The sequence below is a fragment of the Solanum tuberosum genome, unplaced genomic scaffold (assembly GCF_000226075.1).
Source record: "Solanum tuberosum cultivar DM 1-3 516 R44 unplaced genomic scaffold, SolTub_3.0 scf00090, whole genome shotgun sequence".
NCBI classification, from domain to species: domain Eukaryota; kingdom Viridiplantae; phylum Streptophyta; class Magnoliopsida; order Solanales; family Solanaceae; genus Solanum; species Solanum tuberosum.
The window spans coordinates 475,057-487,593 of NW_006239013.1; positions in this window are offsets into that span (position 1 = coordinate 475,057).

The window sequence follows — 12,537 nt, forward strand, 5'->3', positions numbered from 1 at the left end:
TAAGGCGTAGGCTGGTCTTCATGCGGCAAGTGGGTGTCCGAGAGGAACGCATTTGAAACAGGGTAAGTTGCTCGAGAGAGAGCTTATCCCCCTTAAAGTTTAGCCTAGTCACAATTATTCTATGAATCTTCTATCGAAAGCATGTACCCAATAATCTAGCTTAATCCGTATTCTCGTCATATCCCAAGGATCCCCTCTCATTACTTCGAAACCCTTGTTTATTTTGTTGTTTTTACTTACTAGTGACAAAACCCCATTGTTAATTGACACTCTTGTGTCCCCCTTTAATTTACAATATTTTTAATCGTTAATGTCTTTAGTTATGACTAGTTAGAACTAAATTTTATTTTTCTATTAATTCTCAAAACCACTCTCTTGGGAACGATCTCAACCCTTGGTTGGGTTACTAAACTATTGTACGATTGTAGACACTTGCATCGGAAGTTGTGTCTTGATTACGCAAACATCAGTGCCTACTTTTATTTTGGCTCCTATATATGCTACTACTACTATGGTATCGGCAGGACCTTCTCTTGTAGCTCGACTTTTCTTAAATTTAAGAGAAAAAGGATAAATATATCCCCAAATTATTGTAAATGGTATTTGAATACCTTTCGTTATACTTTTAGGATATTTATGTCCTTACTGTCTAATTTTTGGGGTGTATATATCCCTTGAACTAACTGAGGGACGCGTATCACGATCTTCACGGACTACCCAAGAATTTATTTAATTTTTATCCATAATTAAAAAATTCACCCAGATAATTAAAAACCTACCCAAATAACTTGAGACCCACAAAGAATTATAACCCAAAACTCCCAACAGATTATCTTCTCGAATCTTTTCCTTCATAATAAAGAATCGGTTAGAGTTTTTTTTTTAAAAAAGAAGTTAAATCTCATAATTCTACCCAAATTTAAAATGATTCTCATCAACAAAATCTTTAGTAAGATCCACTAAACTCTTTTCAAATAGAACAAAGGACACATACAACAATTCTTTGAATGTATGGGTAGAACTCTGGGGGTTTCTCGGTTGATGGAATTGTGATTGATTTTTTTTGGTGTTAAGAAAACTTTTTGTCGTTTTTCTTCTTGATTGCTCATAAACCCTTTTTATGATACATTTTGGAACGTGAAATTTTTCTCACACCGTGGATTAGCTCTGAGTTACGGAGTGTCTTCTTCGCCATCATTGTTAAAGCTCTGTAAAGAGAGCTAGAGGTAGGTCGTCGGAATTGCTGGCGCAGTGGTGAGGGAGAGATGGGTGCATGGTGGTCAGGTTTTGTGATGGCCAAAAGGTTGCGGCCGCGCTGGTTTTGCCGGAGCAAAGGAGGCTGGATTTGGTAGTAGTTAGAGGTGGTTTTATTGTGGAGCTTCGCCGAAGAAGATGGAGTCGCCGCGGTGTGATGTAACTGGTGTTCGTGGAGTCTTTGGTTGCTGGAACTAGAAGAGAAAGGAAAAATGAGATCTATTTGCATGTGGGTCTTAAATTATTTGGGTGAGTTTTAAATTATTCAGGTTGATTTTTTAATTGTGGGTAATAAATAAATAAATTTTGGATAGACCATTAAGATCGTGTCACTTGTCCCTCCGTTAGTTCAAAGGGTATATACACTTAAAAAATTAGACGATAAAGGCATAGTGTCCTAAAAATATAACAGAGGGCATTTAGATACCATTTACGATAGTTCGAGGATATAGTTATCCATTTTCACTAGATTTAAATTACCTATCTTAAAAATAAGGGAAAAAATAGAAATATATCCCCGTCCTATCGAAAATGGTATTCATTAAGATGTATGTGTCCACCGGTATGTTATAGTACCAGGTCAAACGTACAGTAAAAATGCAGTAAGAGATAAAAACAATCGGCAATGGGAACAAAGAGTTTTACGTGGAAACCTCCTTGCTCAAGGGAGTAAAACCACGACTTGTCACACAAAATTTTCAATTGCTTTCACTAATTACAAGCAAAAAGAATACAGACTTCAGATACAATAATGTGACTGAATCTCACATTAAGTAATAACTTTATTACTTATTGAGCCAAAGCAATGCATCCATTGCCACTTTATTAACTAACTCTAATTAATATAGACTTCAAACGTAAACACACATTTAACTCTAACGGTGTTCTTACAATGAATACACATAAAGTTTTTGAAACATTTCTTTATGAGTGTGAAACGAATCCTATAACGTTAGCTCAATACCAGCATTCAAAACAACAGCACTTCACAATTACTTATCTTCAGCCTATCAGGTCCCTTGCAGTGTGTGTTTCTTGATGCTTTGTTTTTCTTGAAAAGACTCACTCTCTCTCTTTGAATGAATGATGAATTATTGTTTTGCTCTTTGAATATATCAATCACCAACAAGAGTTATTGACCACTGAACAAACAACTTCGTCCATTCCTATTGGTGAAGTATGCTGACCTTTCCACCAACCACCTGACAAGACAACTATACAACATTTTAAACCTGGACGAGAGCACTCTACTAGGGACCGGGTCCATGCATATGTGAGGATCATCAAAATACCTGGAATAGAACACACATACCCTTCGTTATACTATTGAGACACTAGAGTCCTTACCGTCCAAAATGTGGAGCACTTGTATCCTTCGCAGTAATGGACGGACACGTGTCCTAATCTTGTGCATCTACTCAATATTTTACTTAAATTCAACCCTAAATCAAAGACCCAACCGGATCAATAAAAAACCCGCCCAAATATTATAACTCATCCACTCACTAACACCCTAATAATATACCTAAATCAAAACACCCCAAATTTTGCGTTCTTCTTCAATTCATTTTTATTTTCAATTCTTCTCCAAAATTTACCAAAACAAAAACACAATAGCATACACTTTCAATGAAAATATGAGACTCATTTCAATTCTTTGTTCAAATCGATTTTTTGTTGTTGAAAGGAGTTGATAATACTACCACCATTGACATACAAACCTGCAAGCTTAAAAGTGGATATGCAATTGAATCGAAAAATTCAAACTCGAATTGCTTTGTTGGTAAAAGGGACTGAAAATACTCTCACCATTGATGAATAAAACTTCAAGGGTCTACAATCGATGATAATTTTTTAACACAAATTAATTTGTTATTGTTGAAAGGGGTTGAAAATTCTACCACCATTGACGGATAAAATTCCAAGCTTCAAAATGGGTTTGCAATGAAATTGAAAATTTTGAGCTCAAATAGATTGATGTTGAAAGGGTTTGAAAATATTCTTCAAATAGATTTTGATGTATTGAAAAAGATTTTGAAGCATAGCCCAATGCACAATCGATTTGTTGTTGTTGGAAAACTTTTGATTTTAATTTAGTATCTTTGTCTAGGGTTGAAAATAATCTTGAAATAGATTTTAATTTGTCCAAGATTAAAAATATTCTTCAAATCAATTTGTGTTATTGGTTGATGGAGAAAATGATCAAAATAGTCCTTAATGTATCCTTAATGTATGGACTAACATTGATTTGGTCCCTCATATATGCAGCTTATGGAAAAGGTCTTTTATCTATGTTAAAAACTTATCAATTTAGTTTTTCAACCTAAAATCCTAACTACACAAAAAAATTCTGTCAAATTTAATAGAGATGTGCAACTCACGTGACATACAAAAATCTTAAACAAAACCTGTGTCTTCTTGGATCAGTTCCAAAGGATGAGAACTCCCGCCTTTCCAACAAAAAATCATTTTCTTGTAAATCAATGGACACAAATTGTTGGATCTTACCAGTCCAAAAAGCTGGACATCAGTATTCTTCATTCCGGGGCTGCTCTGCATTTTCAGTTCTTTTGTATTTCTAGTACTATCAACATGCGAGAGAATTTTCGACTAAGGTTTGCAGTTCAATGAGGAAGTATACATAGTCTAGGATCTGCTGTTCAAATTCGAAGGTTATCGTCAATAGTAAGTAGCTACTATTTTCATAGTTTCTTCGAGTCAATCATTTTTTCGCTTCATTGATTGTCAGCAGCTTCATATGTTTCCATATTTTCTTTGAGTGCGGCAATTCTACTCAGTAACTTTAAAATGTCAAATTTGATTCTCATCATCTTATCGAAATGCATCTGGTGCATGATTCCAGTTTCTTCAATCTGCCAATTTTTAGTTTTTGTTGTTCTACTCCTGTGTGTTTGATAAACAACAATTTTGATGAGTGTGTCAGTATCCGTCTTCTTCACCTTCGTCGAAACCTACCCAGACACTAACAATGGAAAGACTTGTGTTCATTGATTTACAAGAAAATGATTTTTGTTGGAAAGGCGGGAGTTCTCATCCTTTGGAACTGATCCAAGAAGACACAGGTTTTGTTTAAGATTTTTGTATGTCACGTGAGTTGCACATCTCTGTTAAATTTGACAGAATTTTTTTGTGTAGTTAGGATTTTAGGGTGAAAGACTAAATTGATAAGTTTTTAACATAGATAAAGGACCTTTTCCATAAGCCGCATATATGAGGGACCAAATCAATCTAAGTCCATACATTAAGGACTATTTTGATCATTTTCTCTTGGTTGATGCAATGTTGTATAAAACATTTTGAAGATGAACCGACTTTTTTCTTGAAGATGGAAGTTCTTTTTTTTTTAATCAACAAGGAATCAATTATATTACATAACAAAAAAGATGAATAACTATTTTATTTTGATAGTGCATCGGGTGGGTTAAATATAGTAAGGGGGTGAGTTTTTTTTTTAGCTTTAAGTAAAATATTGGGTAAATGTAAAAGATTAGGACATGTGTATGTTCATTAGTGTGAAGGATACAAGTGCTTCACTTTTCGGACGGCAGGGACTCTGGTGTCTCAATAGTATAACGAAGGGTATATGTATACCATTTTCGATAGTTCATAGGTACATTTGTCCCTTTTTCCTAAAAATAAAAATAAAAGAAACATATAACATGTTGTATTCAAATTATAAGAATTGAAATTTTATAAATTAATCAACAACAAAGAAGAGACTCATCATCTCCACAATTCAATTGTCGAATTAATTTTGCCTTAATTTGTTAGCCTCTGTGGTGATAAAATAAAGAACAAGAATAACATTGTGAAGCAATAAAGTAATAAGAAATAAAATAGATAAAAAATAAGAGTTTTTCTTATTTTTTTTAAGTGTTTCAAGTCATGTATAATGTGATTCTTAATACTTATATTTATAGGGTCATAAACATGACATTAAATCTTGCGAATGAGGGGAAGAATATGGAGGTGTGGAAGATAATGGGGAGGTAGCGGAGGTATGACTATTACAACACATAATGGTTGGTATTACACACTACAACAAAATAACTTTTAGCGGCAATAAATATAGACATTAATAAAGAGTGATAAAGTCTTTACCGGCATTAGTTAAATGTCATTAGAACCAATATAGCTAAAGACTTTAGGGACATATACAAAGAGTGCTAATTGCCGCTATAAATACATATTTAGCGGCAATTAAGCTATTGTCGTTAATTAATTGGAGCTAATGATCATTTTTTATGTAGTGACACCTTGAAGTTATGGACATCCATATTAATAATATATTTACAACATATAAAGTTTTTTGAAAAGAAAGAACATACCCCATCTGATACAATATCGAAGTGCGGAAATAGAAAGAAACCCTAAAAGATAAGAATAAGAAAGTGGGGTCGTTTGGTAGAGTGTATAAAAATAATGCTAAATAGAGTGTATTAGTAATGATTGTATTAGTTATACTTGCATTAGTTATGCATAGAATATTTTTTATGCAGTGTTTGGTTTGGTGTATTAAAAAAAGTGTATATTGTATAAAAATATTTATTTACAAAATTATCCTTCACAATTATGGTGGAAAAGATGTAAAAGTGTTTTTGAAGGGTAATTAGGTCTTTAATTATGCTAATGCATGTATTAAATCCTTTGCATTACTAATACCTAAAAATACCATGGTATTAGTAATACACTCCTCAATACACAATAGAGTGTGTAACTAATGTTTGGATTAGTTATACATAGCATAAAAATGTATCAAACAAGGTACTACTAATGCACAAAGCTAATGCACACATTATTTTTATTAATACACTCTACCAAACGACTCCATATAGACACAATTAAAGGAACTAATTGGCAGCAATAGTTATATTAAAGCTAAAACCTCCAATTAAGAATCAAAACTCGCACCTAATCTATAAGATCCACATAAGAAAAATGAATTCTCAAGCACGAACCTTTTTCTAGATAACCATCAAGAGGAATGATCCTCAAACAAGCAATCTTTTCAACATTTCCTAGCAACTATGACCTTAGCCTTAAACTCTCTCAAGAGTTACACTCAATTCATGAGAATTTAATTGTCACACCCCGAGCCTACACCCTGGGCGGGACTGGCACTCGAGAACTATTGATGGCCCCAAGCGAACCCTTGACCTAGCATGATCTTTCTCATTCCTCGAATAGATTAGTATGTCATCAATGAACACGATAACAAACATATCTAAATAAGGCTTGAATACTCTATTCATAAGGTCCATGAACGCTGCAGCCGCATTAGTTAAACTGAATGACATGACCAGAAACTCATAATGACCATAACGGCCTGAAAGATGTCTTTGGAATATCACATTCCCGTACTCTTAAATGATGGTAGCCAGATCTAAGGTCTATCTTAGAGAAACAAGTAGCACCCTGAAGTTGATCGAAGAGATCATCAATCCTCGGAAGATGATACTTATTCTTGATAGTAACCTTGTTCAACTAACGGTAATCTATACACATTCTAAGAGAACCATCATTCTTCCTCACAAACAAGACCGGAGCCCCCCAAGGCGAGACACTTGGTCGAATGAAACCTTTATCTAGGAGATCTTTCAACTGCTCTTTTAACTCTTTTAAATCTGCTGGTGCCATTCTATATGGCAGAATAGATATAGGACGAGTATCAGGAAGAATATCTATATCGAAGTCTATTTCTCTCTCAGGAGTGACTCCGGGAAGATCATTTGGGAAGATTTCTGGAAACACTTTTACTATTAAAACTGACTGAATATGAGGTATCTCAACATTAGAGTCATTAACTCGGACTAAGTGATAGACACACCCCTTGGAAACTAACTTCCTTGCCTTAAGGTACGAAATAAAATGACCCTTAGGCATTGCTAAACTACTCTTCCACTTTATAACTGGCTCATTAGGAAGCTGGAACTTGACAACTCGAGTTCTACAATCAACTGAGGCATAACAAGCATGAAGCTAGTCCATACCAAGAATGACATCAAAATTTACCATGTCTAACTCAACTAAATCAGCCATGGTGCTCTTGTGATTGACGGAAATGGTACAATCACGATAGACTCTTTCTGCTAGAATAGACTCACCAACAGGTGTAGAAACAATTAAGGGATCACTAAGTTTTTCAGGAAGAATATCAAAATTCATTGCAATATAAGGAGTTACAAAGGATAAATTCACTCCTGGATCTAGTAAAGCACAAACATCAAAGTTAAAGACTTGGATCATACCAGTGACAACATCTGGTAAATCCTCTTGCTCTTGACGACTAGTGATAGCATAAAGATGGTTTCCTCCTCCGCCTGCCCATGAAGTAGCTCCTCTAGATGCAGCTCTGTCTGGTAGAGCAACTAAAGAAGACTGGGCTCTATTACCCCATCATGACACATCTCTGAGTGGTTCCTACCACACTTAGCATATGCAGGAGGCTTACTACCCCCTTGTGACATACTACCTTGAGAATAGACAAGTTTAGCTTTGAAATTCTGACTATTATACTCACTTTTGTTCTTTGGTGTAGGTGCACTAACAGATGATGGAGCAGGTCCCTTTTGTTTCTGTTGAAAGGAAGACCGGTTCGCATTACCCTTTTGCTTCTCGGACTCATTCCTTGATGTCTTAGCCCTCTTATTCTTAAACTCTTCTCTATCCCTTAACTTGTTGCGTATGGATCATTAGCATTGCTATGTCCATATCCCCTATCAAAATAGCTGCCTTTCCTTCCTTGCTTGACAGACGAGACAACCCAACAATGAATAAACTCATCCTTCTCCTCATGTCAGCAACCATCTCCGGAGCATAGCGGGACAGTTGTGTGAACTTCAAACTGTACTCATGAACGGTCAAAGAATCATGCTTAAGAGTGAGAAATTCTCTTACCTTTGCTTCTCTTAGCTCACGGGGAAATAAACGCCCCATAAAGGCACTCTCGACCACAGTCCAGCTCACAATCGGTTACGCGCAAGCACAAGTTAGAAAGAAATTGTATAGAGATGAAATCTATCGCATGAAATGAGTATGAAAGAAGTGAGATAGTTCCTAAAATGTTGCAGCCTCCTAATTATAGATGTGGCGCACTTCACACCGATAACTAGGACTCTACAGACATGACTTCATAGACTCCCTAGGACTCTTGAACTATGTGCTCTGATACTAAGTTTGTCACGCCCCGAGCCTACAACCTGGGCGGGACTGGCACTCGAGAACCATTGTTGGCCCCAAGCAAACGCTTGTCCTGGCTTACTACTCAGCGGAAGACTTAAACACAAGAGAATAGTCTCAAATGATGAACTCATGAAATAAACTTAGAATGTCTTAAAAGAACATGCTACTAGCTAAGATGGCAACTCAAGTCTCAAAACATAAGCCAGTAACAAAATAGTGACAAATGATCTAACTAACTGTGTCTATGAAGCCTCTAAAATTAGGAGGGATGTTGGGACATGAACCATGACATCCTAATGAACTAAAATACTGAAAAGCAATAAAAGGGGATCCTTCGAAAGCAAGGAGGTTCACCAACAAACTCTGAGGCTTAACTAGAATCAACGATGCGCTGGATGTTGATCCTGGTTACCTGTATCTGCATCATAACAATGATGCAGGCTAAATGGAATTAGTACATTGAATGTACGAGCATGTGAGGGGAATACTAAAACAAGACATAAGCTTGAAAAAGGGAAACTGAAAGACCAAAACCTGGTCTCAACTGAACTGAACTGAACTGAACTCATTTCAATATAAAGCAGTAATATAAATGCAATATAAAGAAAATCTTTTAAAACATAGATGACAACTCTATGTATTTAGAAATACAATAGTAACTCTGTGTGTATGCAAAGATACAATATAAACTCTGAAATGTATAGAAATATACAATTTACTTCTGTGCATATAATAATACAAAATACTTCTGTGGGAGTTTCTCTAACTGACAACCATCACTTAAGAGTTATTGTGATGAAACAACGTTTTACCTCATGATGCCAGGGCCGTCCTATACCTTGCCGAGGGTATAGAACCTTACTAATAAGTGGATCCACTAGTCTATGCTAAAAAACACTAAGGAATCATCTAAAAAGTATAACCATTTTTCTACCCATGATGGCTACATGGTTTATGAGGGCTGGGAGTTGTCTGAATTCTCCCCCATAACGGTGCTCAATACTACTTCCAAAATATAATACTAGCTCTTATGTTTAAAAACATAACTTCTTTCTATGGTTTGAGATAATTGCTCAAAACTTAGCTCAAAGGCTCTCTTGGAAATCAAAGTTTCCTCTCTTGCTTAATTATGAAAGCATTTACTCTTTACTGAAAACTAGCTCAAAAGCTCTTTTGGAAATCTCAGTTTCGTTTCTTGTTTAAATGTGATTTGGGAATACATAGTGTTTTATTTTAAAAAATACATTTTAGACTGATTTTAGAGTCGCCACTTAATTTTTAAAGGGAAATTAAGAATTGATTTTTCCAAAAGATTGAAATCAGAAAATCTAATGAAAATATTGAAAGGGGGTTCGGGGGTTCATATTAGCATTTCGAGAAGGGTTTGAAAGCACCCGAAATGTCCACTAACGCGTGGTTATCCAATAATTGACTATTTGGCTAATATGTTTGAAAGAAAAACATGCTAGATTAAATAGAAGAAATTAACAACTTTTAAACTCACTTTCAAGGGGAAGGAAAATAAGGATATTATTTAAGTGGAAAATACTATATATCCTAAAGTCAAGTGAAATAAAATATACTTTTTTGATTTTAAGAAAGATATGATGATTTGTCTTTTGGGGAATTGAACTAGGGAAAAAAAACCTTAAAATTAACTAGCAAGTAAGCAATTAAGCGAATACGAAAACAAATAAAATAGGGAGAGAGAGTTTAGGCCCAAGTCTGGTTTTCTGTCCGCCTAGGCCAGCACTTGGGCCTAATTTCAGTTTTGGGCCTTCGACCCATTTGTACCTGTCCTAAGATCTAACAAGATAATAGCAAGTAAAATGACAAGGGCTTAGGCCCAAAATAACAAAATACAATCTTAAAGTGAAGGGGTCCATTTTCCCACTTTTCGTATACACTAGTTGTATACTAGTGTATACAGTCTCATATGGCTGCTCCGAAGACCTGTACACCGAATTGATGGAATTGCTCTTCAATTCTATTGGCTGGGGCCGACTCAATAAAGGATTTAAGCATTTGTGACTCTCTCGGAGTGAGGGGGAAGGAGATAGGAGTTCATGGTAAACTCGGGCAGATTTAACATTCAACAAAAAATGATAATAAGGATTAGTACTCAATAATAGCATCTCCAAAATCATAAAGGTCTAAATGACAACGAGAATCAATCAGTTAAAACTTAACAAGGTAGCAAATAGCTAGCAACACTTTGGCCAAGATTAAACAAAATCGAATCCCAAAGCTAGGCAGTATTTGATTAAAGAGACCAAACATTTAATCTTCCTATCACGGTAAACAAAACAAGCAATTTTTATTCAAATTTTCACTGTTTAAATACATAAAGAGTAAATAATTGCAAGAAAACTACTACCAAATGAACATGATAACTTAGTTCAAATCAAGATTGCACAGTAGCTATGGTATACACCAAGGATTGATACTTGACCAATTGGGATAGGGGCTATGTCAATGCAGAGTTAGGCAATAGAAACAATAAGTCAAAACAGTGCTTGTAATAGAAGTAAAACAAGCATCAAATCATCAAACTATATGGGAATTAAGACTAGACAAATCGGTATTAATGTCCAACTAGATGAACCACGATTACGACATAGCCGGCATCAAAGAAGCCATCCAAATGGCAAAGATTACAACTTCTAAAAAATTTAAACAAGCTAAAATAAGTTAATATGAGTAGAACAGTTCGAAACCAAAAAATATGCAGCTATGAAGGCTAGAAACTAAGAGGTAAATACTATTTGATCAGTAAAAACCAAACTCGACATGAACCGAACCAAAAAAAAAAATTAAAAAAAAATTATTAACACTGAATATAACCTAAGCAAAAGAACATGAACTTAATCTTACAATCACGGTTCGAACTAGACTTGATTAGAATAAAATCACAATGAACACACTTGCAACACTCATATTTGTATTCAAGACAAAGCATAATAAAATAAGTACTTGAAGATAGAAGCAAACAAATTACAAACTCAGCATGATAATCATCCGCATCGATGTTGAAACTAGATCGAGATATCCTTTAAGAATAGATAACTAGCATACGATGGCATCAAAGCACAATCACGAACAACAGAAATGAGAACAAAGATCTTATAATCTTACAAAACATCAATTCGAAATAGAAGAGATGAAGAAGTTACTATGGAGGAAACATTACCTTCTTCCGAGCAGCGAACTGGACAACGAGAAGGAGACGACTTCAACTTCCGAACACCACGCGAAAGCCTCAAGAATTCCGGCAAAGTTCGCAACCACGGACAGGAATGTAAAAAAAATGTATATTAGGTGTTTCTTTTTTAGCAACCTCCTGTAGTTTCAAGTTTTATAAGATGTTCCCTTTCTACCCTTTCTTATATTTTTTCTCCCAACTCAATATTAACTATCTCCCACCCCAGAAAATAAAGAGAAAACGACCTTAAATAGAAGAAGAATAAGGTTGATTTGGGGAGAACGAATGAATTCCAAAAATTTAAATTTGGAAATCTTTTTTCAGAGGTTAGGTTGCCAACTCGAAATTGTACCAAATTGTATAATTCTCAACGGATTTGAGAGGCTTGCCGTCCGATTCGGAACAAGGACACTTGAATCGCGAAGATCAGGACACGTCGAGAGGAGAGAGGGAGGACGACACAAGTTGTGCGAGATGGGTCGAGTTTGCGATTCTGGGCTGTGTCTGGACTGCTGCTCGCGTTTCAGTCACGATTTTTGGGCTCCTGCTGCTGGTCTTGCTACTGGAGAAGAAGACACAGGCAGTGGGGTCAGCTGGTGTATGTATTGTTGGTTGAAAGAATAGGTGGGTCTTTCTTTTGGTATTGCTGTATGTTATTGTGGGCTGGGCTAAATTAATTTGTTAATGGGTCAAGATTTGGGGCCAAAAGTTTGCTGAAAATTTGAAGTGAAGATGGGTTAGGTCAATAATAGGATCAATTAGCCATTTGGAATTAAGAAAATAACTCGATCAAATTTAATTAGTAAATTCGATTAAAACTTCAATAAGATGAATTAATATTAATTAATTAACAAGCTTCTTAATTTTAACGAAATAAA